This window comes from Elephas maximus, chromosome 1 (genome assembly GCF_024166365.1).
Source record: "Elephas maximus indicus isolate mEleMax1 chromosome 1, mEleMax1 primary haplotype, whole genome shotgun sequence".
In the NCBI taxonomy this organism is placed as follows: Eukaryota; Metazoa; Chordata; class Mammalia; order Proboscidea; family Elephantidae; genus Elephas; species Elephas maximus.
The window spans coordinates 88,878,463-88,891,753 of NC_064819.1; positions in this window are offsets into that span (position 1 = coordinate 88,878,463).

The following is a 13,291-nucleotide window of genomic DNA, read 5'->3' on the forward strand; positions in this document are numbered from 1 at the left end:
TGGATTTAAGTCTAAAGTCTATTTTGTCAGAAATTAATATTGCTACTCCTCTTCTTTTTTGCTTCTTGTTTGCTTAATATACTTTTTTCCATCCTTTGAGTTTTAGTTTGTTTGTGTCTCTAAGTCTAAGGTGTGTCTCTTGTAGACAGCATAGAGATGGATCGTGTTTCTTTATCCAGTCTGTGACTCTCTGTCTCTTTATTGGTGCATTTAGTCCATTTACATTCAGCGTAATTATAGATAAATAAGTTTTTAGTGCTGTCATTTTGATGCCTTTTTATGTGTGTTGTTGACAATTTCATTTTTCCACATACTTTTTTGTGCTGAGGCGTTTTTCTTAGTAAATTGTGAGATCCTCATTTTCATAGTGTTTGACTTTATGTTAGTTGAGTCGTTACGTTTTTCTTGGCTTTTATCTTGAGTTATAGAGTTGTTATACCTTTTTGTGGTTACCTTATTATTTACCCCTATTTTTCTAAGTAAAAACCTAACTTGTATTGTTCTATATCGCCTTGTATCACTCTCCATATGGAAGTTCAATGCCTCCTGTATTTAGTCCCTCTTTTTGATTATTGTGATCTTTTACCTATTGACTTCCATAATTCCCTGTTATGTGTATTTTTTTTTAATTAATCTTAATTTGTTTGTTTTTGTGATTTCCCTATTTGAGTTGATATCAGGACGTTCTGTTTTGTGACGTTGTGTTGTGCTGATATCTGATATTATTGGTTCTCTGACCAAACAATATCCTTTAGTATTTTTTGTAGCTTGGTTTGATTTTTGTAAATTCTCTAAACTTGTGTTTGTCTGTAAATATCTTAATTTCGCCTTCATATTTCAGAGAGAGTTTTGCTGGATATATGATCCTTGGCTGGCAGTTTTTCTCCTTCAGTGTTCTGTATATGTTGTCCCATTCCCTTCTTGCCTGCATGGTTTCTGCTGAGTAGTCTGAACTTATTCTTATTGATTCTCCCTTGAAGGAAACCTTTCTTTTCTCCCTGGCTGCTTTTAAAATTTTCTCTTTATCTTTGGTTTTGGTGAGTTTGATGATAATATGTCTTGGTGTTTTTCTTTTTGGATCAATCTTAAATGGGGTTCGATGAGCATCTTGGATAGATATCCTTTCGTTTTTCATGATGTCAGGGAAGTTTTCTGTCCCGAGTTCTTCAACTATTTTCTCTGTGTTTTCTGTCTCCCCTCCCTGTTCTGGGACTCCAATCACCCGCAGGTTATCCTTCTTGATAGAGTCCCACATGATTCTTAGGGTTTCTTCATTTTTTTTTAATTCTTTTCTCTGATTTTTTTAAATTCTTTTCTCTGATTTTTTTTCAGCTATGTTGGTGTTGATTCCCTGGTCCTCCAGATGTCCCTGTCTGCATTCTAATTGCTCGAGTCTGCTCCTCTGACTTCCTAGTGCGTTGTCTAATTCTGTAATTTTATTGTTAATCTTTTGGATTTCTACATGTTGTCTCTCTATGGATTCTTGCAACTTGTTAATTTTTCCACTATGTTCTTGAATAATTTTTTTGAGTTCTTCAACAGTTTTATCGGTGTGTTCCTTGGCTTTTTCTGCAGTTATCCTAATTTCATTTGTGATATCTTTAAGCATTCTGTAAATTAGTTTTTTATATCCTGTATCTGATAATTCCAGGATTGTATCTTCATTTGGGAAAGATTTTGATTCTTTTGTTTGGGGGGTTGGAGAAGCTGTCATGGTCTGCTTCTTTAAGTGGTTTGATATGGATTGTTGTCTCCGAGCCATCACTGGGAAACTAGTTTTTCCAGAAAATCTGCTAAAAAAAAAATGCAGTCAGATCCCTATCAGAGTTCTCCCTCTGGCTCAGGCTATTCGGATGTTAATGAAGCCGCCTGGGGAGGGTGGGGGAGGGAACAGAGAGATAGGAGAGTAGCACCTCAGAGTATAGCCAGAGTTGCTTGTCTTGCTTGGAATGACTATTATATCTGAGATTCCCGCGGGCGCGATGCCTATGTGTGCTGGCTGTGTGGAGATTGCCCCCGGGGGGTCTGGCCCGCTGGAGTCACGGTCAGATCCTCAGCTTCCAGCCCCACGCCCAGCGTCAAGGCTCCCCTACTGGGACGGTGCACTCTCGACTCCAAAATCAGTCGCTGCCTCCCAGGGACTTCTCGTCCCTCCAGCCGCGTGGCCGTGCCGTCCCCGCAAACCAGTTGGGCCGCCTCCCGGGGTTAGTTCAGATGGGTGGAGCAGCTCCCCGTGCTTGTGCCGTGACCGAGTGTCCCAGCTGGGACGCTGTTCTCCCAGCTCCAATACCAGTCTCTGCCTCCCGGGGACTTCTCCTACCGGCTGCGTCCCAAGCCGCCCGCGGGACCCGGGTGGGCCCCTTCCCGTGGTTAGTTCAGGGGGGTGGAGCAGCTCTCCGTGTTTATGCTGTACCTGCATCCAGTCCAAATCCCGGCAGGACAGTTCTCCGGCTGGGACGCTGCTCTTTCTGCTCCAAGACCAGTCACTGCCTCCCGGGGACTTCTCCTACTGGCTGCGTCCCACGCCGCCTGCGGAACCAGCTGGTCCCCCTCCCGGGGTTAGTTCGGGGGGGGGAGTAGCTCTCTGTGCTTGTGCCGTACCTGAGTGGTACGCTGGCTCCAGGCTCTGGAAACAATCGTTGCTTCCCCGTATTAGTTCGTTCTCCGTCTCTAAATCTGTGTTTGTTGTTCAGGGTTCGTAGATTGTTATGTATGTGATCGATTCACTTGTTTTTCCGTGTCTTTGTTGTAAGAGGGATCCGAGGTAGCGTCTGCCTAGTCCGCCATCTTGGCTCCGCCTCTATCTTATATTTTTAAGGATTAACTGTTTTCACGTCTATCTCCTCTGGTTCAACTTTGTCGACAGTTTCATGAAGAGAAGTGATAATATCAGTGGCTCTATTTCAGTAATACCTTGAGATTTATTTCTAATAAATTGTATATTCACCTGGTTTAAAAAGTTAATAATAAGGGTAAGTGTAAAGTGAAAAGTATTTATAATATTTCCACATTTCTGAAGAGCCCTTAGAGCAAGAATCAGAGATGATTTGCCTCAGGTTTCAGGGGAAAACTTGACTCAGGGAATTCAGTGAGTTCTCTAAGACGACCACAAGGGAGCTGATAAATGCAACTACTAGCTCAGCTTCTAGGCATAAGCATTAAGCAAGCAACTATGAGCATATTGGAGAATGGACAGGGTGAGGCAAAGGGACCATAAGGTTACTTATTTTTAAAGCAAAAGAAATGAAAGCAGAGTCTGGTTTACTCTCCATACTCCCTCCCACTCACTCCCATCCTAAAACGTAAAAAACACCAAGGATGCGAACAGAGAAATATAAAGCTAACATGTCATGACACTAGTTCTAGGGGCCCAAGAGAACATTGAAATGCACCCCAATCAGTTCTCTCTTTCAGATTTCAGCATAGAGGAGATGAGACATGGTTGTTCTTTGTGGAGAAGAGAATGCCAAGGAGCTGCTAACCTGTGCACATCCGGGCAGGTGTATAAACATCCTGGAATGACAATTGGAAGGAATGATGTTAGGTACAGGTGATGCTGGCAGCACAAAATCTGATAATCAAGAAAAGGATGAGGAAAAGAAAAAAAAAAAAGCTCAGTGCAGATTTTCATGTTTATGCTAGTGGTTTATACATTTTTGTTTATTTGGACAAGGGAGGAGGAAAATGGAGAAAGTAACTTCTCACTTATCGTCTCTGTCCTCTATGTGATTTAGCTCAGTGGATACAGCTGAGTTTTTTGGTTTATTCACTGTAAAACTCCCTAACTTCAACCTTTTCCATGGTTACACTCCCCACTGACCAGTAGTGTCACAGATGTTTGCTGTTTGTCACACAGGGAAAGAAATATAAATGAGGGAAAAACAGAAATGTTAAAGAGTAAATCCAACCCTGCCATTCTGAGCCTGGTGGACTGCTGAGACCGTAGGCATAGAAAGCTCTATAAGGGCCTTATGAGACATAGATACTGAGTTTACAGTGCCAATGGAAAGATAAACTCATTCACAAGAGAATTCAAAACAAGGTGTCAAGCCAATAGGTGAGCCCAGAAACCAGAAGAGTTGGGTTCCAGTTCCCACATTACTATGCACCACCAAGGTGACCTTCAACAAGCCACCTCCTCTCTGGCCTTCAGTCCACTCATTATAGATGAGGTCATTGGACAAGAACATTCAAGTCCAATTACCACTCTGACAGTCTGTATGGAACCTCTCTGGAAGGACTGTAAAAACTCAATGATTAAAGGTCAGTGGACTAGAACAGTTGGATATTGTTGTTGTTAGTTGCTCTCGAGTTGATTCTGACTCATGGCAACCAAATGTGTGCAGAGTAAAACTGTGCTCCATAGAGTTTTCAAAACTGTGAACTCTGGAAGTGAAATTGTCTGGGCTATCTTCCAAGAAGCCTCTGGGTGGGTTCAACTGCCAACCTTTCAGCTAGTAGTCGAGTGTTTAACTATTTGCACCACGTAGTGACCTCGAAACAGTTGGATAAGGCTTCGTGAATGAGCTGAGAAGGATGGTTCCTCTTTTACAAAACAGAGAAGGATGCCAAGTATGAGCAAAGGCACTGAGGCAGGAAGGTGCCTAATGGATCAGTGTGTAACTGGAAAAGCTGCAGTGCGTAATCGGAAAAGCTGCCTGAACTGATGCCAACCATTAGATTCTTGGAATGTTAAATACGTGTTTGGAATTAATGAAATAGAGAGTTTACTAAGAAATCTTAAGGTATGGAAATGGAACAGTTTTATTTTTATGGTAATTGCCACAAGCTATTTTTATGATCTATTGACACCCTTTCTTTCCCATGAATGACCCTCAGTCAGATTCCCTAATTTGTCAGATTACCTAATTTTCACTTTTAGCTTTTGAAAGTGTTCTAGTTATTAAGACTGTTTACTTTTGTCCTTTTTTTTTTTAATTTGGGTGTAATTTTTAAGCTTCAATCACATTTTCACTTCAAGGTTCTTTTATTAGTACTAGATTTGGTCCAGTAGCTTCCTCTTCTGATCTGGGGGAGGTGAAGAGAATATGCTGGCAATGTTGTATCTTCTTCTTGGTTGTGGTAGCTTCTGCTCTAGCTCTTCATATGATTAATTTAGACAGGCGGTGACCAGCTCCCCTAATTCTTGGCCAGCAACTCAGCTTCATCTTCCATTTGACCTCCAGCTAGTGACCTCAGATTGAATTACTGATGCCCAAGACTCTGCTCTATGATCTAGTGTAGCCCCTAAAATCACCTGCCTCCCAGGACCCTAACTCTGGGGACTGTACCCATGAGTAGGATCTATCTTCCATACTCCTGGGAAAGCAGTAGCTCAGGAAGCAGGGTATGTTCCTTCTCCATCTGGTTGCCACACCACAACATCTCTCCCAAAGCTCCTCCCCTAACTCTTCCAATATGCTGCTGGCCAGCAAGCCCAGTAGCTTAGTGGGCATCTGACTAGGAAACCAGAAGTCAGTCCCCCTCTCTCTGCAGGCACTCGTCCTTCCCTTGGCTTCTAGGAAGAAAACCAATTGCAAACACACCCTCTTACCATATCAAAAGGCCAAGGATGGAGATAGCCCGTCTTCACAAACCCTCCCCTTCCTCCCAGCCCTCCTCTAACAATAATTGGGGCTGGAGAGGGTGGAGAGATAGTTCTCCTTCTACTAACACAACACCTGTCAGAAATCCCTGCTGGAAGGTAGCTGGACCCCATAGAAAGTTTGGGTTTATAGTATTTTGGGGGAAACAGGAAAAATTCCATTGATAAACCTAAAACTACACTTTTACAGTTAGATGCTGTGGGGCCATATTATACAGAGTCTGTAAAGGAATGCTAAGCAATGGAATTGGAACTTGATAATTTACACGTAGATATAAACAAATAGTGGAATCATTGTACCTTAAGTAGAGGAATGATGGGATGAAAGTGTGTCCAAGAATATCCATCTGGCAGGGAATGCAAGACACTTTGTAGGTGGTAGAAACTGGATAGCAGTTGGGAAACAGCTTCAGTGATATGTCAATTAATTCCTTCACTCAACACTTGATTTTTACTGCTCCATATTCTGGGTGAGTGCCTGGGTGGTAAAAACGGGTAAGCACTCAACTTGACACAGTGGCTGCAACAGTGATCTCAAGCATAACAACGATTGTAAGGATGGTGCAGGATCAAGCCGTGTTTTGTTCCGTTGTGCATAGGGTCACTATGAGTCGGAACGAGCTCGATGGCACCTAACAAGAACAACAGCTAACCGAAAGGTTGGCAGTTTAACACCATACAGAGATGCCTTGGAAGAAAGCCTAGTGACCTGCTTCCAAAAGGTCTTGAAAACCCTATGGAGCAATTCTATTCTGCAACACATGGAGTCATCATGAGTCGGAACCATCTCAAAAGCAATTTTTTTTTTTCCTTTTTAATCTTCCAGGTGGTACCCCAGGCTTTGAATATAGGCTTTGAGAATATGATCATGAATAACATACAGCTTCTACCTTTAAGGAGCTTAAGTCTAATAGTAGAAACAGATATAAATGAATGTCGTGTGAAGCAGTGTGATAAATGTCATAAACATGGAATAAACAAAGTGCTATAGAGAAGCTTGAAGGATGAAGCATGTAACTCTCACAAAGCAACAGAGAAAGGCTTCACAGAGGAGGTAAAATTCAACCTGAGTCTTGGTGGATATCTTGGAGCTATTAGGTAGGAGAGGGTACTGTGTTGACAAAGAGATGGAGGCATGAAATGAAAACTGGGAGAAGTTCATACAGCCAGTTACCAGACTTGATGTGGGGGGTGCAGATTCATGAGACTGAAATGGTAGGTTGGATCTTATATGCTTTACTAAGCAGTCTGGACCTTGTAGACTAGGCAATCTGGTTTACAGAAACACCAGAGTCCTTAGAATCGTAAAGATCTGAGTTCGAGTCATTGTTCCACCTTTTACTAAATAACATCTCTGAATCTCAATTCTTCATCTGTGTCATGAAGGTAACAATACCTACCTTGCAGGGTTGTTGTGAAGATTAGATAAGAAAAGTGTAATATATATTATACATATACATAAAATAATTAAAGTTCCAGAAGTTCCTCTGTTATTTTTCAATAATACAGAATCAATAGAGAATTTTAAACATAGGAATAGCATGAAAAAATTCAAAGACTCATAACTGTGTATAAATGAGACCAACTAGTTTCAGGGAGCTATTACATTAGCCAAAGTAAATTATGATTAGGATTTATTTTAAACTATGGTAATAGGAGTAGAGAAGAGGAACCTAACTGTGAAATTTTTCTGACATAAAGTAAGCAGAATTTTTCAAAAGATTGGAGCAGGGGGGACAGGGAAGTAGAGGAAAGAGTCATCAAACATGAATCCACATTTCTATTGTGGGGAACATGTTGGGTGCTGGCACCATTAACTAGAGAGATGGTACTAAGTTTTGGGCCAGGGTAGGGATGAAAGAATGGAAATTAAAGGATGAACAATTAAGATATTTTTTTCTTATGGCTTCAAATGTGTATTGCAAGCATGTGTAAGTGCATATAGACAACTAAAATAGCCTGTAATGTAAGTAATGTTTATTACTAAATGGAAGAATTTCAGTTGATTCTTGTTTTTCATTTTAATATTAATCACATTTTCTCAACTAGCAACATATTTATGACACCAAAATAAAATGTTTTAACAGAAAATTTTTAAAACTTATTATGATATTAAAGATGTATTCATTATAAAAATTTGTAAATATAGAAATCTACAGTTTAAAAAAATCACTGGTAATTTGAATCTTAAGAATATATGCCAGATCACACTGAATTTAAGGTTTTGTATTATACCTTTTCTTCACTTTACATTTTCTCAAAACAATTCCCCTGTGTTTTAACACATACTGTATTAACATTACTCCTAGTGACAAATATTTCTAATATTTCCATTTTTAGAGATACGTCCAAGGACGAACACTTCAAGGATTGGAAATCTGTGTAAAACTCATGTCCTGATAACTTCAATACTGTCATCTTTATCCATCCCAGTTTTAAATTTTTAAACCTGAAGGCCTGAGTTTCCTCTGAGGCTTGCTTTTCTGGTCAATTTGAGTTTAAACACAGATTAATAACAACGTATTCTAACTTCAAAGATCCTGATCCATCCAAAAATTCTAACCTGAGATTCTAAATTTACCCATTCGTTCTAAACTGTGTTTTCTCCCATTCCAATCTTCCATTGGGCAGATATCTCCTACTCTGCCTCTGATACCCAGAATCTGGAAGTCTCTGTGAAGTGCCTCTGTCCCCTGCCATGCTGGAAGATGTACAAAGGGAGTCAAACACGCATTACATCCCTACCACTGTGATCTGATGGCATGAGACAGAGCCACTGACTCAGAGTCTTGTGTACAGGACAGACAGAGAAAAGAGCAATAAGATTTCATATCTTCTCCAAGTCCCAAATGGGTCCCTAGGTGGCACAATCGGTTTGTGTTCGACTGCTAACCTAAAGTTTGGCAATTCAAACCTACCAGAGGTGTCACAGAAGATAGGCTGGGAAATCTTCCATTAAGATTGTGGTTAGTTGCCATTGAGTCAGTTCCAACTCATGGCGACCTCATGTGTTACAGCCAAGAAAACCCCATGGAGCAGCTCTATTCTATAACACATGTGGCCACTATATGTTAGAACCAACTCCGTGGCAACTAACAACAGAGAACAACCAAGTTCAAAGGTTAAAGAAGCTTAGAGTCAGAGAGAACACAGGGCACACACTAAACAGTCCTTAGAGATGCTAGTCCTTAGAGATGCTAGGTAGAATCATATAAATAGCTATTTTTGAGGTGAAAAAAAAAAAAGTTAAATACCAACAATTTCACCTATGGTTCAACCTATACAACCTATGCTACATGTTCAGTCTAGCAGGAACCATTGATGCCAAGTTCTCCACTCTAAGCAATCTGAGGAGACTTCTGGGAAATGTGGCGTTTCTGGATCTATTTAAATGAGAAAAGAGAGACAATCTTGAATATTTGGTATCCTATTTAAAAAGAAAAGAACATTCTCTGCTTTGAAGAGGCTGAGAGGCAGCCAAGGAATAAATTAAAGGAAACACTGAGAGTGTGTGTATTTCTAAAATTCACAATCCCACAACAAATGAACCCTGCATTCTAGCATTCAGCATAAATATATACACATCCACTCACCTGTTGGTTAAAATGTCGTGTCCAAAGCCATTACAGTGTGAATAACTCAAAAAGCAATGAAGCAATTTTCTTCCAATACTGAAAAACTGTTATCTGCTTTATTAAAAATGTCACTCATATCCTGAATCAGTGAAATTCAGGCGTACAACTCCGTTGATTCAATTTTGTCTTACTTATTAACATAAACAAAAACATCAACCAACATCCATGGCATTCATCAAGGATGTGAGTGACTTATTTGTTGAATTGGATAGCATTCGAGCAATTATTCATAGTCTGATTTTGTCAAATCATGATTGGATTTCAACCATAGTTTGGTAATGGATACAAGTATTCAGCAAAAATCACCCAAAACACTCCATAAACATCAATTATCTATATTTAATTGACAATTAAAAAGTATTGTGTATTTTATTATTACTTGTAAATTGTATATGACACATTCTTTATATCAGTTAAATTTGTAATAAGCATTTGTGTGTGTGAGCATGTGTATGTGTATTTCCCTACCTCCTGGAAAGGCAGTTGTTTAAACATATACTATCCCACCACTGGCTACAGCTCTTGAAAGTACTGCCTCTCTTTCTGGCTACTTGACCGAATTCAGAGCAGTAAGGACCGTACCCAAGGTCACATAGCTAGTAATCACAAAGATGATGATTTCAAGCTAATTAGGTCTGGACCCATAGTCTGAGCTCTTTCAACAACCTAAGAGGACAAATAGGTCTCGTTCTGCATGCCAATTCTGATGTATTTGTAGAGATTGCCTTATAACACTGTAGGGATAAATTAAGTGAAGATACACCCCAACTCAACCTATAATATACCCTATTCTACAATTTTTCATTCAATGGCATATATTCTGGAACACAGGTTTTTTAAAACTTGCCAGAGTACAATCTCTCTTCTTTTCCCTTTGTTGCTCTTGCACTTACTCCCGTCTTATACACACACACACACACCTGAATTTTTAGGAGAAATCACTCCAAAAGGGAAATTAGACTTAGATATTGAGGATATGATCAATAAAACTAGCTTTTGAAGGTTGTCCTCTATCTTGCTACTAGCTTCTCTTGAATGCCTCTCCCCAGTCATGAAGAACATGGGGCAACGAGATTCTGGTGCTCAGGTTAATCATGCTGGTCATCATACATCAGTAGGAATCATAATAGCATCAAGTTTATTAAAAAATATTTCATAGCTTCATAGCTATAATAATAAAAGGAAAGGAGGCAAAGCACATCAGAACAAAAACTGTGATAATCTCAGCATCACCAACTGCCTTATTAGATAAATACACAAATTATCTTAAGAATAGATTAACAGATGTACATTTGTGACTATATAAATATCTGGTTCATTATTTGTTGATGACTATCCACATGTGCTATATTGTCATAAGAATGGGGGTTTTTGTAGAGTGTGTTTTCCAGATTGGAAAGTGACATGGAAAGGAGAATTATTCTTTATAAATTAATGCACAGGATGGAAGTGAGTGTCAACCATAGGAAGATGATTTTAATGTTTACGATACGGAGCATGTTCAAGGAGCATGGTTAGTTTGTATTCTCCAAATTAATTGGCTTGAACTTTTTTGGATTATAAATGATGTTGTTGCTGTTAGGTACCTTCCAGTAGAATTTGAGTCATAGTGGCCCCATCTGACTGAGTATAACTGCCCCACAAGGTGTTCTAGGCTGTAATCTTTACAGGAGAAGACCACTAGATTTTTCTTCTGTGGAGTGGGTGGGTAGTTCAAACTGCCAACCTTTTAGTTAGCAGCCAAGTTAACTATGTGTCACCTGGGCTCCTGATTATAAGAGCAATATGTGTTTATTGTAGAATGTGTGGATAATACAGAAAACTAAAATACTATAATAATCCATTATCCCAGCATCAAAGAAGACTTCTGCTAATCTTTTGGTTTATGTCTTTACCTTGACATGGATGTTAATAAATATTCTCCTAAAACATAATTTTTTAGAGTTTTATATGACTCCATTATATGGAAGTACCATACCTCTTAATATTTGTTTTATCAAAGGTTTTTTTTCATTATGGTTAATATTATAGTGAACATCTAAATGACGATAACAAATGTCCTTAGGTTCCTCTTTAAATATTTTGTGAAAATAATTTCCTAGAATGGGTAAAAGTCAACATTTTCAGGATTATGGCACTAATGCTCATATTATAATATTTTGATGTTTCACTGAAGAGAATGGCGTAAGGACCATATTGGTTGATCTTAGAGAATATATCAGAGATGAGAGAGGTAGACCAAGAGAGTAAGGAGACCAGAATATTTGTCCCTAACTCTGCCACCAATTAACATTTTCAGTTCAGGAGTCATTTAGATTTTCTGACACTCAGAGGACTCATTTATAAAATTAAGGAAATGTGCTGACTCCAGAATTCTAGGAAATTATTTTGATTATATGGCAAAAATTAATCAGTTGCTCTGGTTTTTTAGTGTAATAAAGAATTTAAAAAATAAATGCTTAAAACAATTTGTCACTTTTTATTCAAATATTTTGCCAAGGTAACAGATAACTTGGTTTAATTTACTTCTTCTCATTTAATGTTATGATCTTAGGAGATCAGACTCCAATGAGAAAATCTAGGTAAAACACTAAGCAAATTAAATAATGAATGGAACAATATTGAGAGAGTGATTCATTGATCTTTGCCACTCAATGGATCACAACAGTCTTATCTGCAACCGATCACGGTGATGGTGCAGGATAGGGCAGCGTTTGCTTTCATTGTGCATGAAGCGACCATGAGTCAGGGAGCCAACTTGATGGTAGCTAATAACAACAACAAAGATGCCAAATACCTTACCTATTTATTATGTTTGTTATTTATTTCCTCTTCTCCCACCGGAATATAAGTTTCACAACATCATTCTATTGGCCAGTTTTGTTAATGATGCATCCCAGGCACCTAGAGCAGTCTCTGAACACAATGAATATTTGGAGAATGTTGAATCAATATTAAGGATCATTATTCATTAAAAATTAACTCAGAAAACTTATATCCTTTATGTTGAAAGCAAAATGAATATGAGCCAAAACATAGGATAATTTCTTCGTTGTATCAACACAAATTAATTTATCCCCACTTACCCAGCTTGGAAACCCTGGTGGCATAGAGGTAAGTGCTACAGCTGCTAACCAAAAGGCCAGCATTTCGAATCCACCAGGCGTTCCTTGGAAACTCTATGGGGCAATTCTACTCTGTCCTACACGGTCACTATGAGTCGGAATCAACTCGACCCCAATGGGTTTGTTTGCTTGCTTTTACTCAGTTTGGTTCAGTTTGTATTTCAGTGGTGATGACTCAACCAGGAATTTTTGTGGAGAAAAACACTGTCACCTTTATAAAGAAAAAGTGCTCCCTTCTTCACTATGTGTGAGCAAGGCTGAAATTCTCTTTATTATTATTTTTTGCTAGCATTGCTGCCCGCTTACCTTTGGAACCACACTGACTATAGCAAGAAGGTGCCACTGTCTCCTATCTCCCAAAGCATACGTCCAACCAAAGAATCATCTTTTTTCTCCTGTTTGTATGATTTATCAAAAAAAAAAAAAAAAAATTCTGTACTGAAAATTTAAATACTTTTTCCCTAAACGGCAATGAAAGAGACCTTGAGGACTTTGAGAATCTTACTAGCAATTAGGGTATATTGTAAAATTGTCCAGAGTGGCAAAATTTTTAAAAAATAATACTTCCATAAAAGAAGTTATCAGATTCCACAGTTAATTTTGTTCCTCAATATTAGGTATTGATGGAAATATTATTATGATAAATGATGTTAATGTGAGCTTCATCATATCATTACAGAAATTTAAACTGCATATGTCTCATTGTATATTTATAACTATTTGTCTAATTTGAGCCAGAAAAATATTATTGAGTTAGTTGTGTGTGGTAGGCAGAATCAAAGATGACGCCCAATGACCCTCATCATTGTAAAAGCTCCTCCACTTGAGTGTGGACAGAACATGCAAATATGATGAGACATTGCTCCTATGATCATATTACCTTATATGGCAAAAAAGAGATGAACGAATAGCAATATGAAATTTAA